Source organism: Amblyomma maculatum, chromosome 9, assembly GCF_055883805.1.
Source record: "Amblyomma maculatum isolate TAMU_Amacu chromosome 9, ASM5588380v1, whole genome shotgun sequence".
In the NCBI taxonomy this organism is placed as follows: Eukaryota; Metazoa; Arthropoda; class Arachnida; order Ixodida; family Ixodidae; genus Amblyomma; species Amblyomma maculatum.
In genome coordinates this window covers 128656999-128677675 of record NC_139352.1, presented here as the reverse complement: position 1 = coordinate 128677675, position 20677 = coordinate 128656999, and the positions used below count along the sequence as shown (strand labels likewise).

The 20677-nt window shown below is 48.2% G+C and overlaps 1 protein-coding gene across 4 annotated transcripts in view; it reads left to right on the top strand.

Moving 5' to 3' along the window:
* Positions 1–20677, top strand: part of LOC146180365 (uncharacterized) — a 451687-nt gene that overhangs the window by 243781 nt on the left and 187229 nt on the right. Inside the window, exon 1 of one of the 4 annotated variants that reach the window (XM_084579560.1) lies at positions 12353–12464. The exons of the other annotated variants lie outside the window; for them this stretch is intronic. The gene's annotated coding sequence lies outside the window, so the exon portion shown is untranslated. Of the gene's footprint in view, positions 1–12352; positions 12465–20677 lie in introns of those variants that run through there. 4 annotated transcript variants of the gene reach the window in all.

Below are 20677 nucleotides of genomic sequence, written 5' to 3'. Positions count from 1 at the left end.
AGGAAGGAAGGAAGGAAGGAAAGAACGAAAGAACGAAAGAAATGAAGGAAGGAAGGAAGGAAGGAAAGAAATGAAGGAAGGAAGGAAGGAAAGAAATGAAGGAAGGAAGGAAAGTAGGAAAGAAAGAAAGAAAAGCTTGTACAGAAAAGGAAGAGCGAATAATAAAATAATCAGTGAAAGAAGGATTGGTGCGCGACGCCGCCCCATTGCCTTGCGCGCATTGTGCAATCATGGCTCTACGAGTCTCGAAGACTCCCGGGAGGTACGCGTCGGGATTCGAATGTCTTACGTAAAACGGGCTGCGCAGGCGGTCCCCTGTTCGAGTGATTTTTCGGTCGATCGGCGCGCCCGTTCTTGTGAAAGGAGCGAAGGGGAAGCGCACATGATATGACTTGTCGCTTTCCCCAAGAGCCGTGTCTCGTCAAAGGCTAATTATAGCCGCTTTGAAAACTAGTAGAGGGTAAAACCAGAAACGACGAGGGCCATATACTGAGGATAATTATTACTCTGCGTTTAGTCCTTTGTTATTGCTCCCCCCCCCCTCCCCCTCTCCACACGCACACACAAATTCACGCTAGGATGCACAGTGGAATTCCAAAAGAGTCAGTCTGCACTGCCTTTTCCAGTCATTCAGCGGCAGTTTAAAGACGCCCTTTTCGGTTGTCGAAAACTAGAAACAACGGACGTGCTAATCTTTAGCACTGCTGTAACGGGCTACGGGGTCTCAAAGTGCCCCTCAATTGAAACACGGCACTTCACTTGTGTAGTTATTTTTATTTGAGGACTTGCGCGATTTTCTTCTCAACTCATACTTTGCAGGGAGCTGCCAGGCTGTCCCCTGTCCGCTAGACTATGCCCTATACCGCATCTTTTACCAACAGAATTGCATGCCTGATTAGAGGAGGTGGAATTGTTTCAGCAATCTTAGATGATAGCGCTTCACTTTGTATACCCTACTCTTGAACATTTGTGGTGGTGGCTCTTATAACACAGTGGGGAATTGTGGCGACATACTGAGTTCGACGAAGTTCGAGAACTGAACAAAAAAACGACTGAATAGCGGAAATCAGCATAGCCAAAGAAATCAATACGGACGTGGCGAGGCCTCTTGTAGCTGTTTGAATGGTCACCTGCTCAGCTTTTCTTTCTTTTTTTTTTTTCCTGCGACACCTTTATGAATTGACGAAAAGAGGCACGCTGACTTCTTTACTGACGGAATTGAATGGCCAGTTTCATGTTCATCTATCAAAGCGCAAAACAGCCGGTGTCTTGCTCACCTAAACCCCGGGAGTTTTCCGCAGCGAATTTCGGGCGTCATCCCCAGCGAGCGGACAGCTTCCTTCCTCTGTTGTTGCTCCAACTCTAACCTGTGGCGCTAGTTTCCCCAGACGTTCCAGTGGTCAAATGTCGCATCCCCTTTTTACACCTGGAAAGGTCTCCACCTTTCCGGCAGTTTTTTTTTCTTTCATTTAAATTGCACGGTAGGCCTAAACTCCAGAATGACGCTCGTCAAGGTCATCTGAAGGGGCAAGAAAGTAAATTTTTGCACAAGAAACCGTGATTTCCGTACGTACTTAGTCCAAGGACGCGCCGTATAGCCCGAATGACATCTCAGTGTACAGTCGAGCACCATTTGCAGGCGATCACCTGAGGCCAGAATTACTCGAATCAAATTTCTCAAACGCTGTTCGTTCCAGTAAGAAAGCCGAGTGATAGGCACGAGTTTAGCTGGCCGCTTAGTCGCTATGTCCTACTGCGCCGTTTTTATATAGGGCGGTAAGTGGCCTTAGGAAAATGTTAGATGCTTTTTGGTACATGATTGAAGAAAACAAAATGAAGCGCACCAAGACAAGGAAGGAGAAAGAAGACATACACACAGTGTTAACTTCCAAGTAATACTTATTCAAGAAAGGAAGGAAGGATGGTTTCAATACCACAGCATATCACGTGCGCCTAGCGCATGTTCTTTAGGCGCACGTGATATGCGGTGGTATTAAAACCATCCTTCCTTTCTTGAACCAATATTAGTTGGAAGTTAGCGCTGTGTGTGTCTTCGTTCTCCGTCGTAGCCTTGGTGCACTACATTTTATTCCCTAGAAAATGGTTGTTCATAAAAAGTGTCATCTTTCAGACCGAGCTTGCTGTGTGGAAGGCGCTTTACCCGGAATTCTCGCGGATTCCGGCGCAAGCAGCACGACACTGAGCAAAGCGCTAATAACAGTTAACGTTGTAATTACTATAGGTCATCGCAGCGGGGGTTGGGAGGTTACAGCATCTGTCTAACGCAAGGGAAGCTCTCATGGGTTCATTCTTAGCGGCGGGTGACTGGCGGTAGACTGCTGACAGCGCCGTCGACGGCACAGTTGTGAGCGACGAGATGATAGCACCTTACGCATACTCAATGTTGCCAAATCAGGATCTGCTTGGAACTATTAAGAACGCGCTGAAGCTGCTCATACGGTGTTAAGGTGATGAAAAAAAAGATCAGCAGCTAAATTCAGTATCATTACATTCACCAGAAATGCAGCAGCTTCAGAGATTGCAATGCTAAGGTATTCTGTCCCCGTGCTGTTCTTGTCCGTGCCTTTTTTTTTTTTTTTTTTTTTTTTGCGCATTTCCATTGCTTGATCAAAGTATTCTGCCCCTTTCTTCACCAATAACTTTTGTCTTTTACCTAGAGGCATTTCATTCCGCCTCGCGCATCCCGGGAAGCTAACGCTGTGACGTTGCTTCGTGGCGTTACGAGCAAGTGATGAATTTCTGCAAGTTTCAACGAAGCGTGTTCGCATTTTTGCAGTCTGCGCCGCGCGTTACACGCCAGTTATGTACAGAGTGGAAACTCTCGTAAACGCTGTGCTTGCCTTTGCTGCTCCTATAAAGGCAGCCATAACCCATATTGCTCCAGCACACCTTGTTGGGAAACAGCTTCTGGCGTCAGCAGCGGAGGCGGTGGGCATCTGCCCTTTCCTCTCCGGCGGCTGTTGAGCGCGCCCGGCACCTCTGGGCGCTCCGCGGCGGCGCCTCGAGTGATCGATCACCACCGCTTTCCAGGGTGAAGCGGAGCGCGGAGTCGCGAAATTCCCCGAGTCTCTGCCGCCCGCTACCGTCCTCCTCCTCCTCTTCCTCCGCCTCAGTGCAGTGCGGACGCTGTTCTTCTCCCAGCGCCTCCTCATCTTCCGTCCTCCACCGCCAACACCCCCCTTCCCTCCGCAGGTCGCCGCCGTGAGCAGCTCGGCTTTCTTCCAGTCGGTCGAGCGGTTCTATTGTTCCGCCCCGTAGCGTTCGCCGGCTCCTCAAGACTACTGATTTCGAATGGAAGACAGAGAGAGAGAGGAAAGATGGGGAGTGTAGAAGGAAAAGGAGAGACGAGAGGTAAAAATAGAAATCAAGAAACAAAGTGAGAAAGCGTCAGATAGTGCAGAAGATCGAGGGACATAAAATGACAAAGCTGGGCGAGAAAAAGCAATGTTTAAAATAGAGGAAGAGAAAACAAATGGGAACGCATATAGAAAAAAGAAGATAACAGCGGAAAAGACTGATGGGCAGAGACATAAATGATGTGGAAGGAGAGAGGAGAGGAGAGAACGAACAGGTAGTGAACGGAGAGTAGCTAAAGGACCGAGACGAGTGAGCAGAAGGAGAAAGGGAGAGGGAATTAAAACAGAGAGAAGAGATAGAAAAAGAGAGAACATTTTTCGGAAGAGGTAGCTCTACACACACCCTCAAGTGCCTAAAAATTCTTTTTTTTTTTTCTTCTTCGCGGTCTGCCGTCTCACGCGAAAGGAGAGGGGGAGGGCGGCTAATTACGCGATTCGGATTTCCAAATGGGCGCCGCTGGTGTGCGGGTCGAATTCTAGCTCCGCGATTCTTCAAAACGGGGAGAAATAATAAAAGAGGAAAGGCAGGCGAAGCGCAGTGGGTCGCCCTTCAAAAGTTAAATCCGACCGACCGGCCAGCACAACGTAACGAGATATATTTTGGCTCGGTTCACGCTCTCGGCTGTCGTGTAGGTCTTCTTTTTCTGCGGCTCTTGGTCGGGTAGGGCCTCAGTCATGGAAATCGACTCTAAGTGGCGACGGAGAGATAGCGCTATTTCATTTTCTCATGCTTTAAACATGAGCGCCACACGATCGCTTTCGCTGTCAGGTATTAATCTCGCCTTATTCTCTCTCCAATTTAATTTCTTCGTTCCGTGTCTGAGAACTCCATTAGATTTTAGTAACGATGCGAGAGGTATTAATCCGCCGCCTGCGCGTGACAAACGGCGTGTCCGAAATGTTTCCGATTAACTTAAGCCGACCTGTAGGCTAAAAGTGCTGGGGGTGTAAGGTTCGTTGAAATCTAAAACGCATCGCGGAGTCGTTGGCTCATCATGTCGGCCATTGAGATGCGGCCTGCGTTATCGGATCGTCTAAGATGCCGTCCCCCGCGTTCACGACCTCGTGCGGCCTTCACGTCAACCGTGAAAGGAGACACCTCGCCGCGAAGCCGAAATTAATGCTTCGTCCAGGAACTATAAAGAGGCCGCTTGGAAAACGAGTCAGGGTTTCACTTTTGAAATCCCATCAGTGCCTCCTACTGCGATGGTGGGCAGTTCGCTAAAGAGAGAGAGAGAGAGAAAGAGAGAGAGAAAAGAAAGAAGAATCCTCGAAACTTCTGAATTCGAAGCGAGCATCTCGAGACGATGATATTTTATGTACGAGTCCGATAAGAAAGGAGAACTCATTGCATGTCGTAGATTGCTCCGCAGTGTTTTCGCGGAAGTCGGCAGGCTTCGCGCACTTGCGCGGGAGCACACGCTCATCTTGTGGAATTCTGACCTGTTTGCGAACTGCCGCTTAAAATCCCTGGACCCTGACCTAAAGCTCCGGCTTCCACCTGGCCTACCCCGATGTGAAGAAACTTTGCTGTGCCGTCTGTGGGTTGGTGTAGCATTTACAAACTCTTATTCTTTTGTGATAGGTATGGCAAATAGCCCTGCATGCACAAACTGCGGGTGCGAAGAGACTATAGGCCACATTATTTGTGAGTGCCCCATATACAGCGAGGAAAGACAGTGTCTATGCCGTGCGCTGGAGCGTCTAGGTGGACGCCCACTGACTGAAATTAAGATCCTAGGTCCCTGGCCACGGCGATCGTCTGCGGTGAAAGCCTCCCAGGCACTGACTGCTCCGCTTTATGAAAAGCACAGGACTGATCGAAAGGCTATGATTTTTTATGTTACGTGATATGGACTGTGACGTGATGTGATGTGACATGTCTGTGATGTGACTGTACTGTCTTCACCCATCCCTCTCTTACCCACAACTTTTATACCCACCTACCCCTCTCCCCCAGTGCAGGGTAGCAAACCAGTTCCTTTACCGGTTAACCTCCCTGCCTTTCCTCCTCCTCCTCCTCCTCCTCCTCCTCCTCCTCCTCCTCCTCCTCCTCCTCCTCCTCCTCCTCCTCCTCCTCCTCTTCGGGAGAAGGTGAAGGACGGTGAAGGTGAACAGGTGGGAGAAGTAAAATAAATCAGTTTAAGAACACGCAAACTTACGCTCCTATGACAACATCTGGCGACACGATTGAACTTGTCGTAGACGGCGCCTCAACTGTGTGTAAATTTGTGCTGCAGACCGGGAATCCCTTTCAGGACAGAATTGCTCGCTTACTGTTTCCGCGAGATACGGGATCCACAATTTGTTTTGGCAGCCGCACCGGGAGGGGCGACGTATTGAGCTGTGAATGTTTATCTTGGGTCAGGTTAGGTCATCTGATCGTCGCGGGCCGCTTGCTTTCGACCGGAGGAGGGCTTTTCCCCTTATATACCGGCGTATAGTTTCCTCCAGGTTCGGCCTTTCATGTCTCACTAGCCGGATGTCGGTCCAGGTTAGAGTAAACAAAAAGTGATGCTCTTATCCATCGTTGCGCGGTCCGACTTCCCCCGCAACCTGGCTATCTTGCTCGGCTACTCGATGGAGTCCAGCGATAAGACTCTCACTGCTGTTACTGGGCTCTTGCTTGCTGACAATATCGCTACGCAGGGTCGCGTTGCGCCCTGCACGGAAGCGAGTGTGTGTTTGCTGAGCGTTTGACAGACCATCGCTCTGGTTGAGTGGGGCCACGGTTAATACTCGTCCTGGGCGCAGAGGACAGCTGGACGCGCCTGACTCTATACGGTGAATCGGGAGATCATTGAGCGACTCTCTCCCTCTCTTCGCACCTTGCTCCTGTATCGGTGCCAAATGCTGCTATCTTATTTGTCCAGCTGCCTTTCCTTTTTGTAGCCAGCACAGCTTTGTGTACTTTTATTTGCGCGTTGCTGTTGAAGACAGTTTTCATAGCAACAAGGCGAAAGTAGGTTTTGAATGTGCATGCCTTGGAGGAAGAATGCTTTTGTTTTTCTTTCTATCTAAACGAACAATGTCTGCACCTTAGGCGATCTCTAGTTTTGTGCTCGTACACGAAGGGACACGTAAATTGAACATGTGCAGTCTTCAAACTCGATTTACCGCTTAGTATTTTGCCTGTATATTATAGTATGGATTGCGCACGCCGTTAACGCTGAGCTGTCGGGATGTTTCACAGACTGCAATGTCTCTCGATTTCTTTAACACAGACGTGTACTTGATTGCACTTGGAATGGAATAGTTTGCTATGTGTGAAGCCAGCTCCGCCGAGATATGTACTGCAACCGTATCTGTCCAGGGGGTCGCTGGTGGCTTACGTAAACTCTAACGTAATATTGAAAGGGACGCCGAGGAGGGTGATTGCATTTAAAATTTGGCCCTCTGCGGGACAATCAGATCTCTCTTTCTGGGCGGTGACCGTGTTCGTTCGGCGGCAAATGACTAATCCAATTCTGAGGAAATTGGGCTGAGAAAATTTTTCCGCCCTTCAAGTCAGACCCTTGACAGCAAAACCGAAAAAGGGCTCCGTGATTGCCGTCAGGAGGTGAACGGCGTTTTCGCCTAAGCTCGGGGACACCGTGGTCGGGGATGTTCAAATAACAACCTGTCTCTCGCCGCACCGCAGCTTGCTTGAGGAAACGACAGGATAGGGCGGGTTGCGGCGGCGCCTTCATTTCATTGTCCGATCTTCCCTAACTGATGAAAACCCCGTTTTCAGTTAAGCTATCTTCTTGGTGATTAGACGCGGTCAAGTAGAAGGGGGGGGGGGGGGGTGCTTCCGAGCTGGATTGCGTTGCGTGTTATGAAGAAGTTAGTGCGAATTCTTAGGACGGAGAGCGAAGAGACGTAGGTGATGGTTGACTAATGTCATTTGACAGGTCCGGCACTTCTCTAAAACGGTCTGAGTGGCTCTTCCTACTGCGCGCCTGGTGGGATTTCAGAAGATTCAACTCCGCATGTGACACCCTTGAATAGGGTTTGAGGACTAGTAAACTTAACTGAAGACGGGATCGAGTCGCAGCACATATAAGTGGTTACACTATAGTGCTCTCACGTATTGGTTATCGTCCAAGGGTGGGCTCACTAATTGTAGTCCATGGGGCTTTCAGCTCGTTAAAATCGGGGTCGGTGAGTCTTTGGATAACGATGTTGTCAAGGGTCGCGTATGTTTACGCTTCCACGACCGAAAGTCTAACCTGTCTGGTAATGCATGTTGCGTCAGTGGACAGGTGTCTAGGGAGCACAACTATCTGTATTGAGCCTCCGACGCACGCACGGCCTGCCTTCCAGACGCGAGCCATCGGTCATCACTCGCACATGCCATTGGAATTTTCGCAAAGCAATGCCTGTCTCCCCTCCCATCGTGCATTAACAAGCAGTCCCCTGTCGTGTCAGCTGTCACGTGCGGCGAATTCAACTGCAAAGTGGTTTGATGGGCCATTTGGCTGAACATTATTTTAAAACAGCGCTCGATTACGGACAGGTAGAAATAGACAAACGCAATGTGTATTTGTCTCTTTATATTCATTCGTGTTTTAGCGCTGTTTTAAAATAGAATTAACTTGACTTGCTTTTTTTTCTTTTTTCATACGTTCCCTTTTGTATCCTGCTTCATATAAAATTTTCAAACTTCGCTCACTTCCCGACACCTGATGCGCTCCGTGTTATTTTATGCAACGTACGGCCCCTGTGCGAGTGATGTATCCTTTCTCGTGTAGAGACATCATTGCGAAAGATTTCGTTTTGTTCCTCACGAAAAGGTTGGACGCTGCAGCTCTGAATCCTCTAGAGGGAACTTAAGGAAGACGCATGCGCTGCTTTACTGAAGGAAGGTTTGACCTTATTTTTTTGTATCTTGCTGACGCCACAACGCCCTTGCTGTTCTGGCGTTGTTCCGGCGCTTCATTAAACATACGAGCTTGGAGCAAGAAGGTGGCACCCTCGATTTAATTGATCCTAAAAGAAGAAAAAAATGGCGTACTACTTCACCGCTTTGCTTTCCTCAGTCATGGCTTTCAGCCTTCGCCAACGGCTCTATAGACTAGCCCGATTCGGAGTTGTGCCCACTGCGTCATCGCACGTCATAGCACCGTCTCTCTGGTTTCGTGTTTCTATGGCAACCACAGTTCATCCTGTGCTTCCATTGCTCCCCTCCCCCACTATTCTGTTTCATGCCAACTGCTTAATGAGGCAACCCCGCCTTCTCCTTTGAACTCTTTGAAAGACCCGAAGAACACCGACCGACGCGGCAGACTCGGGGCGACGCCTTTCGTTCACTGAATTTCTTTCTTTAAGCCCTAAATTCACTGCGCTGTCGCTGTAGTTAATAAGCTTAAAAATGTTGCGAAGATGTCGAAGTTGACTTGGGAGTAGCGCAGGTTTCAGCATTCACTAGGAAACGAGAAATAAGTTTTTTTCACATTCTTTTTAATCAGAGACGTCTACACGCGTCTCTTTGAGACAGCAAAGGAATACCAGCTCAGATGCTGTATACTGTGCTATTGTGCAATCCCCTCACCCGCTACATTTTCTGCGAGTGTTGGTGCTAGCTTTTCTCAGTGCTTTATTTGACTTTGTCTGTTTTGGTCTTTTTGCATCACGTCTCGCACTCTGGTAATAAACTTCTCTTTCTGTGATTTTATTGTACGTGGGCAACGTTTCGCGGCTTACGTTACTTTTTTGTGTGAGGTTGGCAGCGCGTGGAAAGGGCGTGGCTATACACTGGAAGCTTTTTTTCTACTTACTTCTACGATGCCTTTTGCGGCGGCTTCGCCCGGGTGTAGTTCTTGAGTCTAAAAAAAAAAATTACAAAATGCATCGCTTCCTTGCAACACGGGCAGTATCCTTGATGCTTATTGAAGACTCCACCGTTGATGCTGTTGCAGTGCCTTTGCGTGGGTTGAAAGTCCTGGACAAGATAAAATTATATACAAACAGAGCTCAAACAAACAAACAAACTTGGAAAACTTACAAGCATAAACAAGTATACAGACGTCTGCAGTGCAAATAAATTCACTACCTAGCTGAGAACAGTATAGTTAGTGAATGCCTGCGGGCGAACGCCATCATCACCACAATCATCATCATCACTCTTTTTCTCTCATATGCGTGCTCGTCACATACATTCAATGCAGGACCAATGTGTCTGTCATCGATATCCAGATCACCCTATTCCGTGCCAGTCACGACCGCCCTACTCCAGAAAACGTTCTCACGATGCCTGCCCACCTTACCTCCGAATCGATTTGTCTGCACTGACGTTCTGATAAATGCTAACGGTCTGATAGATGCAAGAGCCTGATCACTGCTCAGAATAGTTAAGTGGACCTCGATACATAATTCACGAATTGCATTGCAAACCATCACCAGCGCCACCACTGATGAATGCAGGTGTCGCCATCGTCGGTCGGTTTCACAAACAAACCGTCTGCGGCAGCACCGAATTTTATTCGCGGATCTCGGAGGCTATGCAACACCGCCGATCAATGAAAAACAGCGGCAACCATGAGTTTATTCGGTGCCGGTGTAACGAGTTTGAATCTATAGTGGAAGCAGAAGTTTTAAATCGAAATTTATTAGTAATAAATAACGTTACCGCTACCAACAATAAGTCAGGGAAACGATTTTTTCCCCGAAAACCTTAATTAGATGGAATTCTTCTTGGTGTTCTTAAATGCTTCTTAGCAACAACACTTTGGGCCTTCAACCTTGAGCCATTGCACCTGCATAGACGGCCACAAACAATGTAATATCCATGCCACATGAAAAATTTACTGCTATTCCCAACGAAGTGCATTTGTTCAATTTAATATCATTTCTTACGCTCTGCTGCATCACCAAATATAATGCCATTTGTAAATGATGGCAGTTGCGATGCATAAAAATTGGAGCATGCACAAAATTTGGTGTACCGTAAATACTCTGCAAAGATGATTGCGTTGGGAATGAAAGTAGCTTTTATATTCATATTATTGCCTTAGATGCCTTTAACAAACCTGCTGATAACCCATTACGAAGTCCAGTGGCTGTATCGTCATTTGTTTATGGAAAGGTAAGGTCGAATGTGAGCGTCGGCGCTTGGGTGCGAAAATGGCACGAGCTGGCATGATTCCACTACGTACACTGCTCACATTAAAGCAAGTTTCGAGAGCAACACGTATAATAGTATCTTCTGCAGCAGCGTGAACAGAGTACGGAAATGAGGACGACAAAGAGGGAGAGAAAAGAGCGCTGACTTCCAACTGTTTATCTTGATGAAGATTTTTCGCTTAAATACGAAGCGAAGCGCCAGTAGGAAACAGAAAAATATTGGTAAGCTAAGAAACCAACGCAAATGAGACGTCATACATGATCTGTAGAAACAGGCTCCTAATCACTACGAATGTAACGAACCTGAGCTCTCTCTTGGCCAGTTGCAAACTTATCTGCGGCACGAGCAATCGACTGCTTGTATTGCCGATTATTTGTGTTGGTTTCTTACCTTCTCAATTTTTTCCATTTCCTGCTGGCACTTGGTTTCGAAATTAAGCGTGGCTTCTTCAGCACATGAACAGCTGGACGTCAGCGTTATTTTCACTGTGTCTGTGTGGCCATCCTTAGCTTATACTCTGTTCGCGCTGATATTCTCAAGATACCGTGAACCAACTAGCCCAGCGAGAAAATACGCGTGTAATAGTCAGTGCCTATGGATGGCGCTTTTGTACATTTTAGGGTATCGCCTGACGGTGCAGCATATATGCATCCCCGTGCCGTTTTCACATGGTCGTTTCATCGTGGCAATGTTAAGCGGTACGTCAAAAAGTGCCCGACCTCAGTCGAATCAAGAAAGTAGACGAAAAATTAGCAATGCTTGGCGGCATCAGATGCCGCGAGCTTACGGCAACGGTGTCTGCGAGAGCGGCGGACAACGACGCTCTGGCCGTGTCCTAAGCCCTAGATCGTCGCTAGGCCTAAACTGTTCCACACCGAACCCCCAGCGGACAGCGCTTTGCTATTTCTCAGCCCTATAGTAAATGGTCTATTCGTAGAACTGCCTTATTGTCAACCCAATCGTCTCACTGTAAAATAAAGATGTAATTTCGGGGACGCCTTAGCAGCGGAAATATTTGCATGCATCACCGTTATCACTTCTATCAGAAACTCGTTACGGATCAGCAATCCTCAGTAAAGAAATTTTTTTTTTACATTACTTTATTCAAGCGCGTATTATTTAAGTGGTCAACATATTTTGATATGCTTTTTGAAGAAATCTCCTGTAGTACGGTGTAGGCTGCAATGGACTGCGGCAGGCGCGGCCGGCCCACGCGCTTAAATGCTGGCTGGTAGCGAGGGCCGGTCTCCTTTAATGAAACGCTATTTGGCGTGTTTAATTCATGCAAAATTATACGCGCAGAGTAGTATTATAATTGTTTTCGTATTTCTTCTTATGTGCATATTCCCATCAAGTATCTGGTGTCAATATAACACATTTCCTTGGTGATCTCAAGCAAATGAATTCCTCAAGCTCATTTGGTATACTTTAGGTAATTTTGATCGATAGTCATCATGTTTTCTCGTGTTGTAGCAAATATGTAATTTTGAACAAATGTGTTTCGATAGAAATGACGTTAAATTTGCAGCGTGGCAGGGCTTTAAGGCGAAATATATGGTGCAGTAGGACCGCGCATGGCTATATAATAGCATAGCCTCAGAGGAATAGCATAATGTCCACGTTGGCTACAGCGTGTAGGCCTAGCGCCTTAACGCGCGATCGAAGGTTGCACTTATTTTTTTTTCTTTTCGCGCCCTGCGTTCGAGCATATTGAATGCGACATTTCGGCACTCCGAAATGCATAAATGCTCGTTCACGACACTTTCCGCGTGTCACGCTTTCTTTTCGATTTGACTCTTCTTTTCTTTTCTTCGGCTACGGTCGCCGCAGTCGCCATAGGCGCAGTGCTTTGCTTCTGAGAACGTGCACCTCTGTGATGACGGTTTCCTCCTTCTCCGAGTCGTGCGGCACTTTTCGCAGCTTTTCCGACGTGTACGGGGCTGTGTGCATGGTGTGCGGTCTGTAACAGGGAATTCCTGCACGTAAGTTATGGATACTTGGGAACCAGTTACGCCTATCAAGTGGGGACTTTGTTTTTAAGGTTGCGTTCATTGTCGGTACTAAGGTCATCGTTTTACTTGCACGAAGCGAATCGCTCTGTCGAAGGCGCACGAGTTTGAGCATTGTGACCTTTGCGCTCTTGACCGGAGGTGATGCCGGACTGATAGCCCTGGTTTTGAGTGCGACATGCGGCCTCCTGTACGAACTGCAGCTCATCATTATCACAATAGAAAGTATTTCTGTCCGCACTTCACTTTGCGTTTGAAGTCGAGAACGCTGGTGAAGATTTGTACTCGGAGACTTCTTGTAGCGGCATATTCGGTACATGCTACACTCTTAATCTGGTTCCAGATACGCGTTAAAAAAGTTCCAGGTATAAGTGGAAGTTCCACTTATAGCTGTAACTTTTTTTACTTGTATGTGGAACCAGATCAAGAGTGCTCGAGAGTGCATGCTTGAGGCTGCGACTATATGCCACATATAAACGTGCTGTTCTCACGCACATAGGCGCCGCGATCTGCGGAGTTCTTCGTGCTGTCACCTGGAATTCGTCTAACATTTATTATAGGGCACCGACAGTATACTGACCTTTTCGCCCCTCTCCAAGCACACTGTGCGGTAACTGTGACAACCGCCTGAGGAAGCCTCGCGCCTCAGCTATTTTTACTTCGCGCAGGGTCTTTCTCGTTGCTTGTCGCCGGCCACCGATTTACACTGAAAGGTACAGTACGGTCCACTGTTAAAGGGAACATGAGGCCGCGTTGCTGTCGCGCTTTACAAAGCACTCTCGAGAGAGGCACCGACAAACGATCGCACCGGGTACATGCGCAGTAAGTGTGTGCTGGTCGACTGCTCTTCCCGAGCATGCACTTGGTACCGTCCATTCTTGCCAGTAATCGGCGGCAGTGTTTTGTAATGTGTTTAGGCCACGCGATATCATGTTCCTTCTAACACTGGACCGTACTGTACATTGGGACACGCCTAGAATGAGCCGTTTTGCTCTTGAAGCGAGGGCAGTGCTGTTATCAGTCTACAGCCGTAGCCGGCTCTTGGTGCTTGAACGGCGATGTTATTTTGTGACAGAGTAAGTGCGTAAGTGACGTCACAGCGACACGTGACATGCCATCGACCAAGATGCGCTGCATGCTGTGTGCTCGTTCGCTGGCAGTGGTAGACCTTCAAACAAAGAGCGCGCAGCGCCTACGAAATGTTCGACTATGTATAGCCGTGGGAAGCATACGTTCGTACAACTGAGGAGATTCATACGGTGATTCTGTCTGCGGTTTCGGCACACCACCTGCCGCAAAAGTCGCAAAGATCCACACACTGTGGCTCGATGGTTTCGGTATTCGCCCGATGACTCCTATGGGCCGCGAGTTCGATCTCCGGCGGCATATGAGCGTGCTACATAAACGGAATGCAAATAATATCAATCAATGAATCAATCAAATCAATAATTTAATGCGCGTAGGAACTACCTGGTCTTGGTAATGTAGCACAAATAAGAATAAAAATGTTCCCGCAAGGTTTACACAGATATAATAATAATAATAATAATAATAATAATAATAATAATAATAATAATAATAATAATAATAATAATAATAATAATAATAATAATAATAATAATAATAATAATAATAATAATAATAATAATAACGCCTATGTGTTGTATATTAGCTCACTCTGCATAGGCCTGGCTTCAGTAATTCGGGATCTTTCGCTGCGGCATTTCTGTAGCACTTGTATCGCTTTGGTAATTAAACCGCCCTGTTTAATCGGAAAAGATACTTAGTACGTGTCTCGTTCTGTTAATCTCTGTGGAATGTTTGCGACTTGCTGGGGGTGTGACCTTCGTGGCTTGCTTGAAAATTTCGATCGGTTAAGATTAGGTTAAGCTAGTAGGAAGGTCAGCTTAGACTCTGAGCCAGCGACACCACCGCATGCCGAGCACAGATGCTCTCGATGCGGCCACGCACGCTCTAAGGCCGGGCGCATAGTCTGTGTGAGCAATTGCTTTTCCCTTCATCAGTTTCCTTAAGAAACGCGCACCTCAGGTAGCTGTACAAAACGAGACAGCTGAGCCCCCTCGCCTTTCTTCATAACATAACACGGGAGGCTATGACTAAGCTCTATAGCTTAGCTTCAGTTTCAAACTATCCTCGCACCTATAGGGTGTTGAAAAATGTTCGCATTTGCAAACGGCTCACCGGCCTCATTCAAGGGAACGTATGACAAGGCGCAGTATACCTACACGGGTAATATACGGGTATGGTTATTTTAAGTGAATATCGAAACGTCTCCGTCTGTGTGCAATGATGTCAAGGTTGTCTATAGTATTTTGTTTTTCGCAGTGAACTCTATGTTATGATAAGGCGGAATGGTAGCTATACGTGAAAAGCAAGTATCGTGTATCGTCGCATATAGCAATAACGCAACAAAAGCTCATCGGTTAAACCATATGCTTCAAAGATAAACTGAGGTTGGCAACCAGGGGCTGAGGAATGCGGACGCGTTTTGCGTCGGCTCCACACTTTTTGTCTCGATGTGCCAGAAATTTTCACCGGAATTTGGTTTCAGTGGTGCCATTGTGCGTCGGAAGGCGTCGTGATCTTGTGGACACCGAATTTGTGACTGTGAGTGCAGCAGTTTGGTTTTTATTGTCGGTCTTGTGCGGACCACCTGCGAAACGCTAGCGCCCGTTTGGCCTAGCGCGGCTTCGGCCGAGGAGACCGGCCCGGATGCCCCTTCACCGCTGGTCTACCGCCGCGCTTGCGGACCAAAAATGACGATGCACGTGACCGTAGAAGGTACTGACCTCGATCCAGAAGACTACGACAGCACCTGGGTACAAACGCTCAGGAAAAAGGTTGAATCGAAAACCAAGCGGACGCTTCTGAATGATTCCAAGGAGGACAAGGTGGTGCAACACCGCGTTCCAAACGGGGAAGCCGCTCATGGCGCTGCTAAAGCAACTAGAAGAAAATTGGCTGAACGGTCAATAGCTATGAATCTTCCGAGGTTCCCGGAAGAAGGTATCGAGGTGATTATTAGGCCTCGTGAAGGTCTAGCCGTCATTAAACGCACGTCGGGCCCGCTGCTTAGTCAGGCCCTCGCCATGGCTGCCGGAATCAGCTGGTCGGAGCTGGACTCATGGTGTGTCAACGTAAAGCAAGGTACGGTGCTCTTTCATTCCTTGGACTTTAGTCGAGGCGTAAAGGTAGCCGCAATCCGTTGCTTTAAACTCGATGACAAAGAGCATGAAGTGGTGGCCAATCTGATCGCACCGGAGATTGCGGCCGAGGAGTCGTCCATGGGATCTGTGATACATTCACGGAAGAACAGTTGTTCAGAGCATTGAGGAAGGATCCACAGAACCCAACGGTCGCTGGGGTGCGGCGGATGGGGAAGACTTCCACTATTATTATCACCTTTTTGGAACCTGAAGTCCCAAGATTTGTCAGGATTGAAGGCATGCTTATGCCATGTCGATTGTTCAAAAAAAGATATGAAGTTTGCTTCAGATGTGGGGAACTTGGTCATCGCTCAGATGTGTGCGATAGTGAAAAACCTAAGTGCCGTGGTTGTGGGGTGGTATCGCCGCCCGAAGATCACCAGTGCACTCCCCAATGTCGCCTATGTTGAAAGGGCCACCTAACGGGAGACAGACGCTGCAAAGAACTCTTCCGTACACCCTACGTTATCAAGAAGAGAAAGTGGGAAGCAAAATTAGCCGCCGAGGAGGCAGCCAAACAGAAGCTAGCCGCCGAGGAGGAGGCCAAGAAGCTGCAACAGGTCCGCTTTAGTCGTCGCGATGGGCGTAGTGAGTCCCACAACCGGTCCCAGAGCCGTACAAGAACCCGTTCCTCTTCGTTCCCGCGACTGCAGCCGCCGTCGTCCAAGACGATAATGGAGGGCTCTCGACCAAAGCAACAGCCGCAGCAGCAGCAGCAGCAGCAGCAGAAACCGCCGCAGACACCATCAAAAGGAGTGAGTAGTGACTCTCAGGACTCAGCTGAGGTTCAGGCTCTAAAAAAACAGAATCAGTTGTTACAGGCGCAAGTTAAGGCACTGCAGGAACAAATCATTGCGATAGGCAAAATTTCACAACCAATGGAGACCGAAATGCCGGTAGCGGAGGCACCGCAGAAGGAACAGGAAAAGACCCCTAGGGACAGTCCTCCTGCTGCAAAAAAGAAAAGAGGTCCCGAGCCGGATCTCGAAACCCGCGTCCAAGGATTGGAAAAACGATTCGCTAAAAAAGAAGACGACGACAACATTTTCCAACAACAAGTTATGACCGCGTTAGAACGCCTGAACAGTGCTATGGCAGAGATGCGGGTCGAAATGGCTAGGAGGGACGAGAGAATTCAGTTGGTTTACCAAGAGATTCATAACGTTAAAAATGGCTCTGCATCACCGTAGAAATACCATTTGGCAGTGGAACTGTAGGGGCTTCAGTCGCAAACGCGCGGTACTGGAAACATTTTTGACGAACATTGACAAACCCGAAGTAATCGCATTGCAGGAGTGCAGTAAGCACGCTAAGCTAGCGAGTTACAAATCATACGCGGGACGAGATGACAACACGCGAGTGGTCACCCTTGTCAAAAGGAATATAACGGTGCTGCAGCATAATACCGGGACAACAAATGTTGACCATATACTAATCGAGATAATCCCACAAAAAAGAAAATTCAAAAGTCTATTCATCCTCAATGTATATAGCCCGCCTCGACAAAAACGTCAATGCAACTTCAATGAGCTATTCGCCAAAGCGCGAGTGATCGCGAAAGGAGGACCCCTGTTGATAGTAGGGGACTTCAACGCGCATCACACGGCATGGGGGTATAGATACACGCAGGTAAAAGGACGCGAACTATGGAACAGCATTCAGCAGAATGGCTTATTGCTTCTGACGGATCCCCTGAAGCCAACCCACCAACCCGCTAGGGTAACAGCGTTTCGATAGACACATCTCCGGACTTAACTCTAACCGGAGGCTGCATTTACGCCACGTGGTGCAACACAGGTGAAAACCTAGGCAGCGACAATAAAATTATAGAAATCGTAGTAGATAACGGCCCACCGGTCGTCCGCACCAAAAAGGCAACGTTGGTGAACTGGGAGGCTTTCCGAAATGGCCGCACAGGTGACGAGGAAGGCATAAGTAACATTGACGATTGGAATAAAAAGGTCATTCAGTCGGTCAACGAAGCAACGGAGGAGGTGGAGGTTGACGAGAACATTGAAGGAGTAGACCGTCACATGGTCAGGCTCTGGCGTAAGAAGAAGGATCTAGAAACGAGACTCACACAGAAAAGAGGGAATAGGAACTTGCGCAGAGAATTGGCAGTGCTTAACAAAGAAATTGAAGAATATGCGCTTGTTTTAACGAGGCAAAACTGGGGCAGCATTTGTGAAAAACTGGACAGGAATATCGGGAACGCAAGTGCGTGGCACTTACTTCGGCATCTTCTAGATCCCGACAAATCTAAACTGGAGGCCAGGCAGCAAATTCACAGGCTAATACATACCTTTGATGGGACCGCGGCTACTCTCATAGCCCAAGTCCGAGACCGGTATTTGAACTGTGCAGAGGGTATAGACCAACAAATGCGTGATTACAAGGGCCAGGAAAACCCGGAGCTAGATAGCCCGATAACGGTTGCCGAAGTCCGGGCAGAAATAAATAGACTGAGAACAAAGACTGCTGCAGCTCCGGACAGAGTCAACAATCGAATGCTAAGAAACTTGGACGACGCGTCGATCCGACATCTTGCAGCATTCATGCAGGAGTGTTGGGAGGCCGGTAGGCTGCCGGCGACATGGAAGGCCGCAAACCTCGTATTCCTCCCGAAACCGGGGAAGCGGCCGGGTTTCGAACACTTGCGTCCGATCTCGCTCACGTCATGCGTGGGGAAACTAATGGAGCATGTTGTTCAGGCCTGGCTGAACCGGTTTTTGGAGGACAACGATATCTATCCGAACACCATGATAGGATTTAGACCGCATTTGGCCGCATGCGATGTCATGCTGCAGCTAAAAGAACAGATCATACACAATTCAACAGTAGACACCAGGGTGATCGTTGGTCTAGACGTGTCAAAAGCTTTTGACAACGTGAAACACTCGGCTATTCTGCAGAATCTCAGTGCATTAGATGTTGGAGTTCGCACGTACAACTACATACGCGACTTCCTCAGCGATAGAACGGCAACTATCAGTATGGGGGGACACACAGTAGAAGGTATTCGACTGGGAAACAAAGCCACACAACAGGGATCGGTGTTGTCCCCGACGCTGTTTAATATCGCCATGATTGGTCTCCCCCCAAAACTAGACGAAATCCAAGGGCTACACCATACTTTATATGCAGATGACCTGACTCTGTGGATGTGCAGGGGCAGTGACGGTGAAATTGAACAGACACTCCAGCGGGCAATCGAAGTTATAGAAAGATACTTAGAACCGATCGGGCTCAGATGTTCGGCCGAGAAATCGGAAGCGCTCGTTCTCACGTCAATGCGATCGCCCCATCGTAGGCGTATAAAGCAGGATAACCCGAAAATAACACTCAGGGTCAACGGTAACGTTATACCAACGGTGGAAACCATTAGAGTTCTGGGATTACGAATTCAGGCCAACGCCAGGAACTCGGAAACGATACAGAGGCTAGACGCTAGCACCAGTCAAACCTGTAGACTCCTGAAGCGGATCGCAAACAAACATGCGGGAATGAAAGAAGCTAACCTCCTTAGGCTAGTCCAGTCTTTTATAATCAGTAGGATAGTCTACGTGGCGCCGTATTTACGGCTTCACAAGGCAGAAAAGGAGAAACTTGACGTTCTCATTCGTAAAGGGATAAAAACGGCACTAGGTTTACCACCCAATACATCGACAAACAAGATTATGAGACTAGGGGTCTCCAATACCCTCGAAGAGCTCATTGAAGCTGCAAGGACTTCACAATACCAGAGACTGCTGCGCAGTCGTACTGGTCGGAGCATTTTGGAAAAACTGGGGTATGAGCCGCAAGCATGCTCCAGACGTACAGAAAAAGTACCTAGACAGGTTAGAGACAAATTAAAAATACCTCCGCTCCCCAAAAACATGCACCCCGTTTACCATGAGAGCCGGAGGAGTGATAGAGCAACAGCGCTGCAAGCCCGTTTTGAGGGAAGACAGGACGTCTTATATACAGATGCCGCACAATGCGCGAACGGTAGGGGACGTGTTTCAGTAGCAACTAGAGAAGACGGGGGCTCGGTAGTATGCTGCAGCACCAGAAATTCGACCACAACGGAGGCGGAAGAGGTGGCCATCGCGCTAGTTCTAACACAACAACAGGTCAAAATTATAGTTACAGACTCGAAATCAGCGATTAGAAACTTTGACGCGGGCCGCATTTCGGCCATAGCAGCAAGAGTGTTGGCCAGTGGTTCACCACCGGCAGAGCAGGTCGTGCTCATTTGGACACCGGCGCACCAGGGGTTGAGGGGGAACGAGAAAGCGCACGTACTGGCCCGAGGATTAGCTACATTCCGGGATCCCAGTGACGACTTATGCGCAACCCCGTACCCCTTGCGCTATGAGGAGCCCCTGCAGTTCGACGATGACCTTAACACCTACCAAGATATCCTAAATCATTACAAATTAGGCAGATCAGTACTACCAAAAGCGTGTAAGCAACTCACCAAAAGCGAGGAGGTTATGTGGCGTAATCTACAGACTGGAGTATTGCCGAACCCCCAGCTTTACAGCAAGTGGCACCCGGAAATTTTTAGCCCCAGGTGCAAACGTTGCGATGGCATAGCGGACATGATCCATATGATATGGACGTGTCCTAGATTTGGAGAACCTGACCGGACAGATGAGTCCTGGGAGGCACTACTTCTCAAGCAGGACGAAAAAGGGCAACGAGAAGTCATCCGTCTTGCTCTGACCGCTGCTCAGATCCAAGGGATCCAGGTCGACGGCTGAGGGGGAGGACATGGCTGGGAGAGAGCTTCGCCTCGGATCCTCACCAACCTTTTGACGGGTGCAATAAATGTTATTTCTCTCTCTCTCTCTCAAAGATAAACTGAACCCGCCAGGAATTCTACGGGTCCCATCCGCGAGCTTTGGTGGGGTGAGTGCAGATGTTGCGCAGAGAACTTATAAAATGAAGAACTGTCACCGCATCGCGTGAAGA